Below are 20,549 nucleotides of genomic sequence, written 5' to 3'. Positions count from 1 at the left end.
TAGTCAAAAAAATTGAATTAAATGTTAATGCATAAATACTATTACTTGAAACAGAATAAATAAAATAATAACATATAACAAAATATAAACTAAAATGAAAGAAAATATATAAAAGTTTTAAATTAATAAAATTAAACAACATTTTACAAAACATTTTACAAAAAAAAAAAAAAAAAAAAAAAATTACAAAACCACAAATTAAATCTTAAACTAAAATGAGAATGAAAACAGAAAATATCAAAATAAAATTGTTTAAATATTTATAGGAACTAAGTGTATATTAAAAACAAATATATAAATAATAATAATTTGTTGTTGGTATAAAATACTGATATTTATATTATAGGATAGTGATTATTTATTTATTTAGATCATTATTAAATCAGTGTAATGAATCAAGAAATCTGATCATGATGAAATTCGGTCTTAATTCAGTTTGATTTGATTCAGAATTGATTTTCCGTTCATAATCATTTTCAAAAACACTTTCAAATAACAAATGACACAAAAGTCTATGTTGATATTAATGCTGTGGAAAACTGACAAAAATACACCAGGTTTTACACTCTGGTTATGAATATATTGAAATATAATTGGAGTTTTTAAATAGTTTGTTAAATGCACGTTTTCCGAATGTATTCTAATGCACTTAAGTGAAAAATCCCCCCAGATCTGTCCACATGATGAGTATCACTTACTGTAAGGAAGCCAGTGTCCGTCCCGGCTCAGAGGCCGCTGGAGGAGCTCGTTTAAATGTTAACGGCAGGAAGTGCAACAGAGCTGTTAAGGGGAGCGAGGGGCTTGTGAATGTTTTAAAACCCCTGTTTAAAAGGTTTTACAAGTATTTTAAAGGCTTGTTGCAGTTGCACTCTCACAGAAGCCTGAGTTTACTGTCGCTCTTGCCTTATTAGCAGAAAGAGTCTTCTTCAACACAGCTGGACGTCCTGACTGACCTAAAACTGCTGCTTCCGCTCCGGCTCCTGTCTATCGTCAGGCCACTGGAGGTGGAGCCAACTCCCATAATGCACCACAGATCACACGCAGCAGCTAAATTACACTCAGCCTGGCATCAGCCTCCTGAATTTCACACGTCATTATCATCAGGAAATGTGAGGGAAAACAACAGCGAAGTGCACACTACTCACTAGCTCTGCTCCTAAACCTAGTGCCCTAGCAGATGCCTCGCTGTCTGTTATCTCAGTAGGCAGCATGCTAATCAAGTCACCTGAGACACGTTAGCAACAATGCTAACACCAATACTGAGAGAAATACTCCATTTTGGAATTAGATTGAACTGTTTTTAGTGTTACTTCATAGTATTTAAAGAAATAAGAATACATTTATAGTCAACTGTTTTCTTAATCTCGTCGGCCATGCAGTGCATTCTGGGATTGCCATCTCTGATACAAGCAATGTTGTTTAAGTATCTTAGGAGGCAACAATAATTGTGTTGGTTTCGTTTCAGAACAGCGTTAAAATGTGTTTTACATTTGTGGGGGAAGAAAAAGTGTGCTTAATTGTATTGAATGCGCACTTTATAGTGTACTTCAAATCTTAAAAGCATATTAAACTGTAGCATAATATTAATTAAAATACTATAAATAACAATATTAATGAAATAAAACACCACTTAAAGAGCCAGTTTCATGACTGTTTAACACACTTAAGTAGACTTTTAAAAAGTGCACTTTGTAATAACGTCAAGTTGAAAGATTTACTTTCAAGCTCATTTAAATCATGTTTTAATAATCTTTTATGGTGTTTTAAAGAAGTACACTTATTTTAATACTAAAGCACATGTAAAGTACCTGATTATAATCTAAATATAGTGTGTTATTCAGTGTTGCGTTTTAATGTAATATATTTTAAATGTATAAAATTCCAATCTGTCATTACAAATATATGTAAATACATATGCAAAAGTAAAGTATATTATAGTTTATCATTGTCACATTTGACTGTACTTTAACCATATTTTATTGACCGTACAAGTAATTACGAAATTAGGTATAAAGATGCACTTGCACACTGAAGTTCAGCTAACAGCTTTAAATAATATACATTTTAAGTATACATTTTTTTTATTTAATAACAATTAAAATTAAATTAAGTGTCTGAAAACATTTATTTTAGTTGGGACTTTTTAAAAACCGATTGCTAGTAAATTTCACAAATAACTATAAAGAAATGACAAGTAGCGTGTTGAATTAAACATGATATTTCGATGAGGTGACACTTTATTTTAAGGAGTCCGTGTTACAGTGTATTTATACATTGAAGTACTGAGTAATATTAATTAAATACTATATGGTTAGGATTAGGGTTTGTCTAAGGGTTACTTGCGTCTAATCATGCATAATTAATTGTTATTATAATAGTAAGAATATGAAACAAATGTAACAAGACCACCTTAAAATAAAGTGTTACCCAAAACTGAAATAATATTCTCTTGGAAAACACACCAGTAATCTGTTTTATTTACAACATAGAGTTATTATTTTAAACATTAGGCTTTGAGATAAGTGTTAGCGTATCCACTGTATGCTGTGTCAGAAAGTAAGTGAAGAACAGTTTACAGGAGGATGCCACAACGAGAAAAGACACAAAACTAAACTCCCCTCTCCTTCACCCTCAGCGCTGCGGTAGACGGGACAAGACCAAAACTGAGGAAAACACAGAACATCTGCTCGATCGGGAGCTCAGAGAGAAAGAAAGAATGAAAGAAAGAAAGAAAGAAAGAGAGAAAGAAAGCAAGACTCCGCTTTCGGCTCAAAAAGGGCTTGTGTTACACATGTATAGGACTGAATTAAACGGATCGAGATCAGATGTATTTTAACTGTAGTGATCATGTTGATGTGTAAAGAGGTTTGTTCATGCTGCTGTATGTGTTGTTTTGTTTTTCTTTCTTTCTTGTTTAAATGTTTGATTTTGATCGTGTGTGTGTGTGTGTGTGTGTGTGTGTGTGTGTATGAATTCATTTACATCAGTTCTGGGCATCGACTAATCAGGATTAATCACATCCAAAATAAAAGTTTTTGTTTACATAATATGTGTGTGTATACTGTGTATATTTATTATATATGTATATATAAATACACACTCATGCATGTGTATGTATATATATATATATTTAAGAAAAATGGGTTGTTTATATATTAAATTTATTTATATATAATATAAATTATGAATATAAATATATACATGTAAATAATTCCCAAATATTTACTGTATGTGTGTGTATTTATATATACATAATAAAAGTACACACAGATATATTATGTAAACAAAAACTTGAGATCGGATGTGATTAGTCACGATTAATCGTATCGTTCAAGACTAATCTATGTATAAAAAAGTCATTGTTATTATTCAAGTTTAAGTTTCTTAATTATATATTTGTTATATATAATAAATATATATATATATACATTACTCTTTAGAAGAACATCTAAATATCTTTTGCAAGTAATTAAAAAGGAAGAGCTGTTTGGATTTGATGGTAACTTTGATCATGTTGAAAGAGGAGGATGTGTTTTGAGTCCACGGTCTCTGGTGTGATGTGATGCGCAAGACCTTCTGCTCTCTACCTGAGACAGACAGAGACCTGCACAATGGAAGAGGCGTGTGTGTGTGTGTGTGTGAGGATAGCGAGGCTGTGGCTGATGGGAATGGAGGGGAGGAACATCATGGGCTCTGCAGCAATTAGAATAATTTCACATTAATATGAGGATTCTGCAGCAGGCTTATCTGCATAGAGGAAGCACTTCCACATCAATCAGAATGCAGTGGTGTATTACCCTCGCACACACACACACACACACACACACACACACACTGCCGTACATAATCAGCACTGGTCCACACTGGTTTTTCTCTTGCCTGCCAAAGATAACTAGATTCTTTCCATTTTCTGAAGGAAAAATGTTGTTCTTCCTGTGCAACGCTCGATGCTGTGATGCTGTAGAGGGGTGTGCGTGGTTTCCAGGGTGTTGCCTAGGTGTTACTGTTTTTTTTTTTTTTTTGTGTGTACTTTTTTTATGTGTTTGTGGTTTACCAATAATTTTACTGTCTCCTTTGCTTAGAAAAGTAATCATACAAATCATTTTGAAAAAAATATATATGTGTGTGTGTGTGTGTGTGTGTGTGATTTAACCATCAAGTAAAAGTGATGACACATTGTAGTTGTCATAGAAGGGTCATATAATAATGATATAATATAATAGGTGATATAATAATGATAATTATATGATAATTATATGATAATCATGATTTATTTGACATTTAAATGTTTTTTTTTTATTAATAAGCACTGAAGCAGTTAAATAAATGTGGTGTTACCATGAAGTAAAATGTAATAATGCATTTAGTCATTATTTTTGTGCAATCTTTTAGTGTAATTTTAGTTTTTTTACATTTTCATAAAGGAAATAAATGTAATTTCATTCATTAATTCGTCAATTTAATTACATTTTTAAATGTGTAAATTCAGTAAATACGTGTGGTAAAACAAAGTAAAAAAAGATAGTCTTAGTCATTATTTACAAAAAATTTATTAATACAATAATTTTAAAGTCAAAATTATTATAGTTGATGTTATTTTTTTGCAAAGGAAATATTAATTACTTTAATTCATTAATGTAATTAAGTTTACTTAATTAAAACTTAATTTATTCGAAATTATATTTCAAATAAATGCTGTTCTTTTGTCATGTTGTAAAAGGTCAAATTATATAGTTTGAAATATATTTATTTTGTATGTATTTATTTAATTCAGCTGCAGGGTTCATCAATTTTTTTTTTAATTTTCAAATCTCAATAAACAGTGAAGCAGTTAAATGATTGAACACACACACACACACACACACACACACTTAGAGAGAGAAATTAAAAACAAGATCATAATATGGCAGGTGTATTAAGGTCATTGTATGTATGAATTTAATTTTTATTATCTATATATGTATGTTTGTGTTTATTTATTGTTATGTGTAACATAAAAGCAGGAAACAGTGTAATATTAGTGTTGGAGGCTAGAATGAGTGACAGGTGTAATCTAATGATTAAACACTGCAGACACACGGAGAGCGAGTGTGTGTGTGTGTGTGTGTGTGTCAGAAGCTGTGTTTATAGGGTGTGTTTTGTTCCACGCTGTGTCTCTAACCTCAAGTGCCACCCACTTGAAAATGTCAAACAGAGGAAGGAAAAGCTTTTGACGGCTTTTGGCTTTTGTACTCACACATGCATCATTTCCACTGCGCTCATCACTTTCTGTCCAAATCAGACATCCTAAATAGGCCAAATAAAGCAACGAGTGTCTGCCAAGCTCAGATCCGTTATTATCACCGCAACAGTCATCAAAGCTCGCTCGTTTCTGTTTGAATAAGAGCGTCAGTGATCATCATGTCATGTAATGAAGGAAACATCACTGGATTGATCATGCTGGCAGAGTATTAGACATTCACATGATTTGAGCATTTGTTTATTTGTGTTGTGATTTTTTTCTGAGCCCTTTTTTTATTTAATTTTTTACCTAGTGTAGGAAAAAGGAAGATAAAAGATACGTATCATCAGGATGTTTTTTTTTTTTTTTTTTTTTTTTTGCTTTTTCAGTTTGTTTGTGTGTGTGTGTGTGTGTGTGTGTCATTTTTATTTGTTCTTGTTTTGAAATTTATTTTTTAGTTAGCTATTTTAGTACACAAACTAACTGAAAATGAGAAAATTATAATTTTGAAAGAAAATGTTAACTAAACTTTCATTTTAAACTTTTAATTTTTTAGTTTGTATTTTTTTACTTTGTCATTTGTTTTTACTCTTTTTACGAATTTTGTCATTTTTATTCATTTTAAATATATTTATATAGTTTAGCTTTTTTATTTCTGTTTATCAGCTTACTGAAAATGAGAACTTTTCATTTAGTTGATGAAATACGCATTTATTTAAAATTTTTAATTAAACTTTAATTTAAGCTTATTTGTCTAAATATTTTATTTCATATCAGTTAAAGTTTACGTAATGCCACTTCAAATTGGGCGAGGAAAACCAGAAACCCTTAGCACCCACTAATATATTTTTCTTCTCATAAAAGAAAAAAAAAAGTGTGTGTGGGGTGGAGTATCCAAGACAAAGTCGACACCTAAATGAAATCTCCATTAAATCCTCTGAACAATAACTTCTTCCTCTGGGTTTACATGCAGTGTGTGTGTGTGTGTGTGTGTGTGTGTGTGTGTTTCTGTGCTGCTCTGGTCAGTCTGAATGATCTCTGTGTGTTAGATTAGCCGTGTCTGTGATAATCTGAATCCATATCCTGGGATGAGATTACAGCGACTATAAAAAACACCCTCCTCATCCGCTCGACCACTGAGAAAACCAAACAGGGAAAACAATATGGTGCCTATAATAGAGATTTATGTAAAAATACCCACACTGGATGCTGGGTTTAATTATAGCAGAGTGCCAGTATTACACTGCTGTAAGCAAGACATTAATACATTGAATAAATACTTAGACTAGCATAAATACCTCTGATTTTATCATCTAGACTTTAATGTGATTTTGTGTCTCCTTAATGAATATGTATATTTTTGTTATTCGGTAAGGATGCATTAAATTGATAAAAAGTAAAGGCTTTTATTGTGAGTGTGTGTGTTTCTATACAGTATATCATGCTATGATAATGAATTAGTCATATGAGTCGAGTTAATTCAAAGACAGCATTTGTTTGCCGCTCATATTTGCTTTGATATGATCTAATGCAGTTTTGACCTGTGACTTAAGTGTCCAAATACCTCCTCGCACAGCCTTTGAGAAGGACAGATTGTGTAAGAGTGTGTGAGGGAATAATTATAGTGTGTGTGTGTGTGTAGGAGAGAGAGAGGATGAGCACATAAAGTTGGCACACAGTGTGAACATACTGTGCTGGTTAAACAAACAGAGAGTGTGTTCCCTGTGTCCTTTCTTTCTCTCTCACACACACACACACACACACACACACACACACACACACGGTCTTATTATAGCACACAGGAGATCTACCAAATATACCCTCACACTCACAGGAATATTTCAGTGAGCTGCTCAATCTGGCTTTACACCACAGCTTTCTCGGTAACACTTATAATAACTGCACACTATTAATCATTAATTAAGCATTAGTAAACAGATAATTCATAATTTATAAAGCATTAATAGACAGTAAAAAGCAGTTTATAAATACAGATATAAATGGTTTATTTAAAAGCATATCTATAATGTGTTTAATAATTGTATTCCCATACTTTATTAATGATCAATTTATCATTTCTCAATGAAGTATAGCATTATTTACAAACCAGTTATTAAGGAGTTGCCAGTGATTCATAAGATCACAATAAATGTAGTAAATTCAGGTAGTTATAAAGCATTTAGTAGTGGTCAGTTAACTATTTATGTGAGCTCATCTAAAGTGAGGACTAGTTATGCTTTGTAAAGCATTTATAAAGGATATTTAAAGGCTCAGTTATCTTCTAAACAAAAAACGGAAAACAAACACAACACAGTGATACAGAACATAGAAAGATTAACAGCCTTTAAATCTCATTTGTAAAAGCTTTCCAAGGCATAAATAGTCCTCACTTTAGATGAGCTCACAAAAATAGTTAACTAACAACTATAGTATGTTTTATAACTACCTGAATTAACCCTGAATTACAGTAAAAATACATGTTAATAAACCATTTATTAACACTATAAGTAACTATTACTATATGTCTGAATAAAAAGGTGTATGAATGCACATTTAAATAGTTTATTAATCATTTATTTACAATTTCTAAGTGATCTTATGAACCACTGACAACTCCTTAATAACTGGTGTGTAAATAATGCTATACTTAATTTAGAAATGATAAACTGATCATTAATAAAGAATGAAAAAACAATTATTAAATACATTAGAGATATGCTTTTAAATCAGGTATAAAGCATTTATATCTGTATTTATAAACTGCTTATAAATGTCTATTAATGCTTTATAAATGATGAATTAACTGTTTCCTAATGCTTAACTAATGATTAATAGCATGCAGTTATTATAAAGTGTTACCGCTTTCTCTTTACGGACACACCATAGACGTCTTGTTTGAAATGATTACTTGCTTTAAAACAGCATTATTTAATTCAATTCAATTCAGTATCTATGAATCATTTTGAACATTTTCACGCCCGCAGGGGTGATTTAGTCAGATTTGGTTCTGTTCTAGAGACAGTTGTGTGTGTAAAGTGTAGCGGAGTGACCCTTGGCTGTGTGTTTGACCGTTGGCCAGTTCTTCAGTGGTGGACGTTTGCCAATAACAGACCTGCATTTCCTCTCTGAAGAGGACGAGGTCATTTTTCCCCTGTCGCGCTTAAACACTGATTGTCTTTCTTATCTGGTGTCTGATGTCTCTTTTATCAGGTTTGGCTTTATAATTGCTTCACCAGTGAGTTGCGCAATTTATAATTCCCACTTTTTGAGTCGTTCCTTTCAGTAGACATACGTATTCTTATGAATGTTTATTGTTTGTGCACATCTCATGCACATATCCGATTCATATTTTAAAGGGTTTTAAAGATTTGTTGATGAGGATCATTAATTCACTGTAATGTTCCGTGGAACACAAAATGAGATGTTTTGCAGAATGTTCATGCTGCTCTTTTCCATGTGACAGTTCATATAGTGACCACAGCTGCAAGACAAGAAAAATGACAAAATAGCACTACAACAATATCATAAGTGCTCTGTATGAATTGTGTGTTATATTTCTAGTCACCTGATTGAAACCCAAAACAGCTTAATCCCTCGTGACAAAGAAGTGTGCTTAATTGTGTTCAATCTTCTTGTGATGTACTTCAAATATAAGTATACTTAAAAAAAACACTGTATTTGCAGAGTCTAATTTAATATAACTCAAATAGAATGCCACATAAGTGTAGAATTCGCTTTCATGGCAAAGTTTTTTTTTCTAAACACAGTTAAGTACACTTTTAAATATTGCACTCTATAGCAATGTCAGATTTAAATTTTTTACTTGAATTACTTTTATTAGGTTTTAGTGATATTTTGTCTTTTTTTGAAGAAGTACACATATTTGGATGTATTGACTAACTTAGATTAAAAATGTGAGTTTCAGTACAAATGGACCATAACCATATTTGAAAGTCAAAAGGATTATCGAATTACACATAACAGGTGTAAACTGGTCAAAATAAAATAAAATTAAAAAACGCTCTAAAATGTAGTCAGTTACATTTAACTATGATATATTTTCATTCAATTGTACATAACATGCAATTTAGTAACTAAAAACATTGCATTCAGTTCCACAGAAAAAAATAAAAATATAAATCAATCAATCAGTGAATAATTAAATAGGTGGTTAAGCAATTTTCAGTTCACACTACACTGGATAAATAAATCTAAATTAAATGAATGAAATAATAAATTAAATCTGTGAAACTAAATAAGTATATAGGTGGTGAAGCAATTGTCACTCACAAATTGCTAGTAAATGTAAAAAATAATACATTTTAAAGTGGAAAGACTGAACCTATGTTTTATTCTTTTATTTTATTACAACTTAGAATATATATATAAGTGTGCTAAAGTGAACTTTTCCACAAGGGAAGAGTTGAAAAGATCAAAATGAACTTATTCTCTATAAATTATCTTTCCGCGGCTCTTAAATCTCATTTGTGCATCATAGTGTGTTATGACATCTGCATCTGGTGTTATTGACATTAATATTTTGAAAGTACACATGATTTTAAAAGCTGCTAAATTTCCAATCTTGTCTTTCACTGAAGAACGTGAGGGTGAGTAAATGATGACAGATTTTCAGCTGAAATATTCCTCAAGTTTGTGTGTGTTGTCTTGAACCGCAGTGCTTTATTACTCTGTTGATGATTCAGAGGTCAATTATTTCCTCCTTTTGCACAGTTTCTGGTAATTCAGAGTGTGACACGAGCGAGTGCAAATCCTCTTTTATCTGCGAGCCCTGCGTGTCTGGTATCAGTGTTACTTGTACATTTGTCTCTGAGGTTTCACTTGTGTAATTACTCGCTCATTCATGTGTTTTTACACGCCGCTTAACAGTGTGAAATTAACTGCACAAAATAGAAACACAATTAATTGTGTCGCCTTGCAGACGCACTTAAGCGATGGAGTTAAACGGGAGAAAAACGCTGTGAGTGAAACTGTGACGTGAAATTGAAGGAGCTCTCGCTGGAGTTTAACGTTACGAGGAGAGACCTGAGAGAAATCTTGCTTTAGTATGAACAGACAGATGATCAGTTTTGACACTTGATACACAGCTGTAGTTTAGTGCGAAGGAGAAAAACAAAACATTAATCTTTGTATCACAATGTTTGTCTAACAAAAATATTTTTTTAACAAATGAAGTCTGAATCCCATAGTATATGTTCAAAACATGCTTTCCTCTAGCTCTACAAAGAAGGGAAAAGAAGTCGGAGAAATATAGGAAGAGGTAAAACAAAAATAGTGCATGTGTGTTTTCAAATAAACAACTGCATAAACTGTGAGCTTCACCTCGATCCGCGGCACACAAATATATGATATATATCCACACTGAATAAAGATGATGATCTGCATCCAAAGACTATAGAAGTGTTTGCTCGCAGAGAGACGTACACAAGTGCAGAAGAAGAGCTTTAATTTAAATATGATGAATTATGAGTTCCTAACACTGACTGTGGGCTCTGCTTCTGTGTGTGTGTGTGTGTTTGTGTGTGTGTGTGTGTGTGTGTGTGTGCGCGCATCTATAGGCCTTTGACTGTGACACTTGTGTAAATTATGATGAGGAAAACTGGGAAATTCTGCTTGCCCGCTCTCCTTAAACACACACAAACTCACACACACCCAGAAAGAGTATGATTAATTCCCAGAGGAAAATGGTATTGCTCTTTCATATCTTCATTGACTTAATGGCATTCACAGTTAAGTTTCATTTGAGTTCCAACTTTGTCTCAACTGTTTCTCCTAAAATTCCCAGAGTATATGGATGCGCACACACACGCGAGCGTGCACACACACACATACTCGCACGCACACACACACACACACACGCACACTTACACACACACATGCACACACACACACACATTGATGTTGATATTGGTGGTTTATGGGGACTCTCCATAGGCATAATGATTTTTATACTGTAAATACCAATGCTATCTCACAACCAATTCGTACGTATTTTACGAGGTGGCTAATTAGTATTTTTTCGTTCAATCTCACTCAATTTTGTACGATTTTTCTAGACCCCAGTGATGGGTAGGTTTAGGGACGGATTTAGGTGTAGGCCTGTAGCTGTGTTCCTGTAGCTCAATTGGTAGAGCGTTGCGGTATCAAGCGCAAGATTGTGGGTTCGATTCCCCGGGAACACATGATAGGTAAAAATTGGTAGCCTGAATGCACTGTAAGTCACTTTGGATAAAAGTGTCTGCTAAATGCATAAATTTAATTTAATTTTTAATTTAGGCTATTCTTGCACAAGCCTTTTGTGCAATAGTTGAGATCTCCTCTGAAACTCCAGAGGAGCCAAATATGGTCCTTCCTCAGCAGATAGAAGAGTCAAAGTCTTGATTTGTTCACTATGTCTCACTTGTGATATTCGCTTTATTTCATCTTTAACCGTCAGTCTCTAACTGCAGTTCCAGTCAATGCCGTGTTTTAATATCAGCATGTAGAAGAGCTCCACAGAGATTCACACTGAACAAATGGCTACAGAAACTACAAGTGTTATCAGATTAGCCGTCTGTTTAAACAAGCTCTCCATCAGTAAATCAGCTCTGAGTATCTCGCACAGATTCTAATTAAACCTCTGAATTAAATTAACATCTCATCTGCATATAGCAGGTATAACAAGCATCATTTACAATCACATGACTTGCTAAGGCAGCACTGCTGGGATTTGTCTGCTTCGGCGTCCTCGTGAACAGAATCATTTAGGGAACGCTGATGCCGTTATTTCCGCAATAAGTCCGGATGGATATTTTTGTTTTCGTGCAAAGTGGATGTGACAAGGCTTTGGATGTGAAATTAGAGGAATGAATTATGTTGTCTTAACAATATCAGTCCCTGCTTATGAGCATATTCTGTATGATAGCAACTAATCTGTACTGTTAGCATAGAAATCATGAGTGATTTTATATAGAAGAGACTGGGAGAAAGCTGTCACATGATGTTTTAAAAATTAATTATTCATTATTATTATTTTATTGTTTTTCTTTAAATAAATTTCAATGAACTAATATTAAAATGTTGTAAAAAGTTTGATGTGATACTTTCACAAGTAAAGCCTTAAGTTAGGTTAAGCATAAAATTGCCTGCGTAAACACCTTTAGAAACCTGAGACATGTTAGAAAGAGCCAAAATGCTGACATTAAGTGTGTAAGTGTATACGTGGGGCGGTGTTGGCATTAATACAGAGCCCGATTAGCTTACCCTGCCTTTTTCTGTTCAGGCAATAGTAGGGGACAACTCAGAGGGCCTGACTGAGCTGAGTGAGGGCCCCAGACAACACACACACACACAATTTTAAATATGCAAACTCTGCGAATTTCCAGCTATCCTCATATTCAGACATTCAATAATAACTTGACTCGTCCCATGAAAGATCGGATCGATACACATTTGCATATTAATCAATAAATATTTGCATATTCATCAGATCAGCCATTTCCTAATTTTATTTAGATTTTATGAAAACTAGCAAAGCAGTCGGCTATTGTTGTGGCTTTACTGTCATTTACCATGGTATTATATAGTTTTTAATTACAGTATCATGATAATATAATACAGTAACACATAACACAATGTTTTTAGGACAAGTACCATGGTAATACCATTGGTACCACATGTTTTAGAGGTGTAAGGGGATATGTACCACGTTAATACCATACTTTTTGCACACACACCATGGTAACCGAGCTAACAAATGTTCTAAAGATGTTTTGCTAAAAGTTATAAAATTTTATTTTGCATGTTCTCTGAATGTTCAAAGCGTGCATTTTTTACTTAAATAAAAATGGTTTTAAAGAACATTAAGGAAACATTCAATTTCGTAATTTTGCAGACATTATAACATTTAAAAAAAGGTTACACAAACATCCAACAAAAAACGTTTAAGGAAAGGATTTATCAAAGTACCATGGTATTACCATCTAAAACCTTGGCACCACCACAGTACTGTTTTGAAAGGGGTGTTAAAGGGATTCTCCTTAAATATATCAGCCAATCCACAAGGATGCCCTGTTTTCTTTCAAATCAATGCATACATACACATAGAAACAGCGCTTCCTTGTGGCACGGCTGACACAGAAGAGCATACGCAGCATACGCTGATATGGAGAGACACAGAGGAGACTGTTTATAAAGGAATTGTTGAATAACGTCATTATTTTTATTTTATTCGCGTAAAAAAATTATTTACATCGCTTCATAACATTACGGTTGAACCACTGATGGCAGATTAACTATTCTGACGATGCTTTTCATAGTTTTCTGGACCTTAACACTGTTATTTTTTTGGCAGTCTATGGGACAGTCACAAGCCTCCCAGTTTTCATCCAAAATATCTTAGATTGCGTCTGAGGACGAAAAAAGCTTTTACAGTTTTGGAACAACTTGGGGGTAAGTGATTTAAATCTAAATGATGTCATTAATAACTCACCCTCATGTTGTTCCAAACCAGTAAGTCCTCCGTTTATCTTCAGAACAGAGTTTAAGATATTTTAGATTTAGTCCAAGAGCTCTCAGTCCCTCCATTGATGCTGTGTGTACGGTATACTGTCCATGTCCAGAAAGGTGAGAAAAACATCGTCAAAGCAGTCCATGTGACATCAGAGGGTCAGTTAAAAAAATTTCTAAGCAGTTTGTCATAACCGGTTCGTGAACAAATCATTCGATGTAACCGGATCTTTTTGAACCAGTTCACTAAATCGAACTGAATCGTTTTAAACGGTTTGCGTCTCCAATACGCATTAATCCACAAATGACTTGAGCTGTTACCTTTTTTTAATGTGGCTAACACTCCCTCTGAGTTCAAACAAACCAATATCCCGGAGTAATTCATTTACTCAAACAGTACACTGACTGAACTGCTGTGAAGAGAGAACTGAAGATGAACACCGAGCCGAGCCAGATAATGAACAAAACATTGACTCGTTCACGAGTCAAGAACCGTTTCTGTCAGACGCGTCCGATTGGTGAACCGAGGAGCTGATGATACTGCGCATGTTTGATTCAGCGTGAAGCAGACCGACACACAGAGCGTCTAAACCAGCTGATTCTTTTGGTGATTGATTCTGAACTGATTCTGTGCTAATGTTATGAGCGCTGGTAAACCGAAGGCTTGCAATCAATGGCAATCATCGCCAATGACGCCATTACGTCGAGCGCAAAAGAACCGGTGAACTGTTTTCTTCAACCGGTTTATTGAATCGAAAGAACTACTGGTGATCCGAAAACCAATGCAACCGGTTCTTCACTCGTGAATGAGTCAGTCTTTCATTCGTTATCTGGCTCGGCTCGGTGTTCATCACATCAGTTCAGTCAGTGTACTGTTTGAGTACATGAATTACTCCAGGATATTGGTTTGTTTGAACTCAGAGGGAGTGTTAGCCACATTAAAAAAGTTAACAGCTTAAGTCATTTGTGTATTAATGCGTATTAGAGACGCAAACCGTTTAAAACGATTCAGTTCGATTTGGTGAACTGTTTCAAAGTGATCCAGTTACATTGAATGATTTGTTTGTGAACCAGACATCACAAACTGCCTCAAAAAATTCTAACTGACCCTCTGATGTCACATGGACTACTTTGATGATGTTTTTCTTACCTTTCTGGACACGGACAGTATACCGTACACACAGCTTCAATGGAGGGACTGAGCTCTCGGACTAAATCTAAAATATCTTAAACTGTGTCTTACTGGTTTGGAACGACATGAGGGTGAGTTATTAATGACATCATTTTGATTTTTGGGTGAACTATCCCTTTAATGACTAAATTTTCATTTTGGGGTGTAGTATCTCATTAACCTCTCACACTGGTGATTGATTATCATGCACATGAATATTCATTTCAGATTAAACACAAGGAAAGACGAGGACTCTTTGACCTTGTTCTGGGATAATACTGTACTGTCATCCGCATTGTTCACTATACTCAGCACAAGTGAGTGTCATATGTAATCTATAGGTGTGTGTATATCTACTGCACCGTGCAACTGAAGAGCACTTTGGCTCACAAGAGACAAGAGCATCAAGAGTGAGTACTATATGAGTATACGAGTGTGTGTGTGTGTGTGTGTGTGTGTGAGTGGATGCCGAACGCGCCGAGGGACTCTGAAACGGCGGTGAGGGAGTTTGATCCCTGGAAACATGGGAAATGGACTTTCCTTTAGAGCTTTTACTGTAATTGTTTCGGGGTAAAGCAAGTGCACTCCCTCAACAGATGGCGAATATCACTTTTAATCAAACACGGACACCTCTTTGTAATAAATCACATCTATGCTATGGCATTTTCCTTCCTGAAATTTCAGCGTCGCTTTTGAGGGGGTTTGGCACAGGACGAATGGCGTGATGAAGGTGGACGAGAAACTGAAGTAGTTGTCAAACAAACAAAAGGAAGAAAATATCTGAAGGGCGCAGAAAGAACTTTCTGTGATTGTTTAGCTCTGCTAGCAAATGCTGCTATCCTCTAAAACCCAAAGCACACTTAAGTTTGGAAGTATGTATGTTTTAAAAACAAACTTTGGTGGTCAAAGCGACACTAACTGGAACATCATATATAAGTGGACCTCAATATTGATTCCTGTAGATGTTTGTGTTAGCATTCTGCTAAGCTAGCTCCATGAAGGTATCATATGATGCTGTCTTAGAAATTTAGCAAGGTAGCTGTGAATGTTGCAGCCGACCTTTTGTGTGCCTTTAAATGCTGTCTATCTAGGCAGCTCACTAGGGTTTAGAGCAGTAGATGTAGTGATAAAAGAAAATGTGTATTTCCTAATGGTGACAGAGTAATCTGTGGTGAGAGAGTTATAGTTATGAAACTGTCCTCTCTGCAGCGGCTGTCTGTGTTTAAAATAAGCTCATGAAACACCGGGGTTACACACACACACACACACACACACACACACACACACACACTGGGAATAAACGTTTGGGGATGCCTGCATAACATTTAAATAAGAAATAGCATGAATATGTTCATTTTAATGTGTTTGACAGACAAAAGCCTTTCAAAGACGGCGATACATGGTTAAATAACCCACTGAGTGATAATTCAAATAAAAATATATATTGAAAAAATCTGTACTTGCAGATAATGATAAATAAAGTGCATAAAAAGTGCGCTTTAATGTAAAAAAAAAATTGTACTCTAAAATTAATTTAATTGTTTGTCATACGTTAAAGATGTTAACTTATTTTGATGTTGACTAATATACTAAAGCTCTTGATCATAGTTTCAGTAGAAATTAAGCTAGTTTTTAGCTTACCATGAATGCTTGTTTATAGAAGTAATTATGAAATTAAATATAAAGATGTAAATTACATTCTTTCAGTTAATTTCATTAAATATAAATGGAACTATAATACATTTTTATTTATGTACATCAATTTAGTCTTAGAAAACATTACCTTCACATGCAATATATTTTTAAAAGTAGATTATTTCTGTTTTAAAAAATATAATATGGTGTTCTTTATTTTTCACAAAGGGAAACCATTTGTAATGGTATATTTTATAGGTTTATATTTTATAGTTATAGTAGATCTCATGAATTTTTCTTTATTTTTGTATTGGGTGTTTTTTTTTGTTTTTTGTTTTTTGTAAGTGTTTCTTCTTCAAAGCTCAGGAGACTGACCTCAGGGATCTTCATCTATTAGCGAAAGCCTCGATTTGATCGCAACACAATCTCATTTCTATAAATTCCCGTTCGGCAGGTATGTAGATGCTCAAATCAAGTGCACCCCTGCTGTGATGACTGCCTTCATTAACCCCTTCAGCACCGGACCGTAAGAGACAGTCCTCTCACGAATAACACCCTGTCATCTGCTCACCCGTGTGGCCAGAGCCACTTCCGCTCGCTGCTCTGAACTGACCTTCCTCATCACACAGACGTCTCTCTCACTCCCACAGCATTAAATATTCATGCCGTGCCAAAGAGAGAGACTCTACACTTCTCCATCCCGTATCCCACATTTCCTCGCTGTCTCGTCTCTTCCTGTGTGTGTGTGTGTTTGGGGTTTATCGTCTCGGCTGAAGGGTCTAAAATGGGCCTTTAGCCGTGACTGGATTCACAAGTTAGCACAGATTCTGGTAAATACCATATTTAGGCAGCTCTCTGACGGTCTGCTGTTTGTTTAAAGCACCGTTCCTGCCGCCGGTCACTCGCTGTACACATGGCAGATCGCACCCGCGTCATTTAGCATTTAGACACATTAGCCTGTTTGTTTGCACCGTGGGTCGACTGAGCTCTTCAATCGCTTGCTGTTTGCGGCTCATGAAGTGTCCAATGCTGGTCACAATAGTTACAGCGTGATATATGATGGCGTATATACTGTGCTGCAGTCTGAAGAGAGAGAGAAAAAAATAAAGACTAATGCGTTCGCACATGGTTATTTAATACATTTGCCTTTATCATTGAAGAATAACTGAAAAAAAACAGGTGTAGAAACAATTTTAGTTAGTAAATTTCATGTTTATACAAATTTCATAGATTCAGTTATAAAGAAACAGCAAGTATAACACATCAAATTATGAACGTGAAGTATTTTACTGCAGTTCTTTTATCATGCTTTTGCATAACTATAATCTTGTTTGAATGATAAACTATAGAAATAATGTGTAATATAAAATAATATATAATTAACATTAGTATGAATCCAGCTGCCTTTTTTCTTTGTTTTACTGCAGTTCTTTTATCTTTATGAACTTTTTTGAATTATACACTTTTTTTTAATTATACTTAATATATTTATATACATAAATTATATATAAAAGTGTATGTGTGTGTGTGTGTCTGTGTCTATATATATATATATATATATTACTCAAATATAACTACATGCATTTGTGTTGGGTACAGAAACAAGTCACCCAATGTAGTTTTGTGTCATGGGAACAGTATGTAACAATAGAAAAAAATAAATTAAATTGTTTCTACATTTTTGTTTAATTATGCAATTATTTTACTAATATATATATATCTATATATATATATATATATATATATATATATATATTAGTAAAATAATTGTATAATTTAAAAAATGTAGAAAATGTTCTCTCAGAAAATGAAACGGCAAGTAACATGTTGAATTATTATCATTATTATTATTATTATTATTTTATTTTTAAGTAGAAAAACAGTAAATGGTGTTTTCTTGTAAAATGTACTCCAATTTTATTTTTTTCTTCTTCTATTATTACATACTGTTCCCATGACATAAAACTACATTGGGTGGCTTGTTTCTGTACCCAACACAAATGCATGTTGGTAAATCTGAGTTTTTATGTACATGTGTATGTTGTTTTAGACATAATGGATGACAGAGTCAAAAAATAAATAAAAATAGTGTAGTAACTGCCTGATGTTGATGTTAGTGAGAAGATCACTGTTAACACAGCTGCTGTAGACATCTGTGGACTCCGTCAATATGGACAAAACATCTGCTCTTCTTTACTGTTCTTTATCATATTTCTATAATTCATCTCTCATAATTAAACCTGTGGGAACGAAAGAACCCCACTGTGTGCTCGTGGACTTTGAGAGGTAATGAAGCTGGACAAGTGACTTAATATCACTCAAGAGCGCTAATCACTCTTAAACCAGCAATTAAAAGATCGGAATATTAAATTTACTATTAATATTTCTATATGGCAGGTATTAATCAGGCAGTGATGTAATAGATAGATAGATGGTAGGTAGATAGGTGCTTAGTGTGAAATTGGCATCCTGTATTTTTACTTTTTCTCTTGGCTTTTGTTTTTCTGAAGTGGAAGCTTCAGTTGAATCCTCAGACGGGACACTGAGGGTTCAGACTATGTTTTGGAGTGTGCTGAACACAAAGATGGTGTCCGTGTGTGATGGTGGAGTCAGTGGAACGATCACAGTCCAGCAATCGTCTAATATCTGCAGGAGGACTTGAGCGCTTTGATTGTGCTGGGTTTACAGAAGAGTATTAGACTAGAGAACAGTCATATCTTGAGCTCACAGATAGCTGCGGCTTGTTTTCTCTTTAGCATTTATTTCTTAAGAAGATTGAACACCGCCACCACAGAAGACAAACACACCGGCGATATTAGATGATGTGTGTGAGTGAGTGAAATCTAACCCATAGCAAAGAAGATCACAAATGCTTCTTATAGACTCTGAGATTAAACCGAGAACAAATGGAAGTGCTCAGCTTAGGGTTTTGCCAGAAAAATAGACCTTGTGTGTCCTCTTGATCATTTCAGAAGAGATCACAACAATGTCTCAGATTTGCACATTAATTGTGTTTGTTTTTTATATCTACTAAGGAATTACTTGGAAATGTCACACAGAGTGTGAGGATAAAGTAAGTAACTGGGCATAAAGGGTGAGCAGACAAAAAAAGGGGCATTGAAACTCTTGACATTTGGCAAACACATTTTTTTTTTTTAATACATTTTAGTCTCGTCTATTTTCGACAGTGCTATGTTTTCGACACATTGATACAGTCACTGCAGTTTGTGTTGGCGTGACCTTGTCTTCGTCTCATTTAGTCATGAAAACAGATTCTTGGGTTAACTGTCTCTTTAAATGCAGATGAAACAATCACATCTCCAGAGCTTTGAAAGAGCAACCATTGAGCAATAAAATACTCCTCTGAGTACATCTGGAGTCTGCATAATGTGCATATTTCTAGAGGCCAACAAACACTGAGCGGATAGTGTGTGTAATTACCAACACCTCGGCTTTAGCTCCGGTTCATGCCGCTCGTCTCTAATTAGCGCGAGCGGAGGAAGGGTAATTTATAGAGAGCTGAGTCCCTTTGTTAAGATAACACACTGCAGGTCTCTGGAGGAATACACTCCTGCCCGTGTGTTCACACACTCAGCGCTGCGTTATGTATTCGTGCACGTCCTCCACCTGAACTGACCTGAATCTACCGCTGAGATTTAGTGAAGCACACGTGACTGAGAAACATCTACACCTGAGATCAGGCTGATCGGAGCGGCCGTGGTGCTCGTTGAGCCTGATCGATGTTTTAATCCATACACGGTCTTTTCTCAGGATGTTATGAGACATCAGTCGTCATTCTCATGCAGGTGTTCCTTTAGACGAGTGTGTTTCCTCTCCGCTATGTTCCTGTATCGAACAGGGACTGCTTTAAAGCGTAAGCCGAGTATCGGTGTTTCGCTCTGCAGGAATACAATATCCCAATGCTTGCTCTAATCCAAATGTTTAGACACACACAATAGGTGTTCCCAAATACTCTAAGCTTCCTCGCTCAAGGTGGTCTATAACACTGGGAGAAAG

General features: G+C 34.7%; 1 protein-coding gene across 3 annotated transcripts in view; it reads left to right on the top strand.

The window, feature by feature from the left end:
* LOC113067251 (transcription factor Maf-like) overlaps nucleotides 1–20,549 on the top strand; it is a 70,276-nt gene that overhangs the window by 13,330 nt on the left and 36,397 nt on the right. The window contains exon 3 of one of the 3 annotated variants that reach the window (XM_026239590.1): nucleotides 2,636–2,894. The exons of 1 other annotated variant lie outside the window; for it this stretch is intronic. The gene's annotated coding sequence lies outside the window, so the exon portion shown is untranslated. Of the gene's footprint in view, nucleotides 1–911; nucleotides 931–2,635; nucleotides 2,895–20,549 lie in introns of those variants that run through there. One more of the 3 variants, XM_026239592.1, reaches the window with a different exon arrangement.

The sequence above is a fragment of the Carassius auratus genome, chromosome 50 (genome assembly GCF_003368295.1).
Source record: "Carassius auratus strain Wakin chromosome 50, ASM336829v1, whole genome shotgun sequence".
Lineage (NCBI taxonomy): Eukaryota > Metazoa > Chordata > Actinopteri > Cypriniformes > Cyprinidae > Carassius > Carassius auratus.
This window is presented reverse-complemented; position numbering and strand designations above follow the sequence as displayed.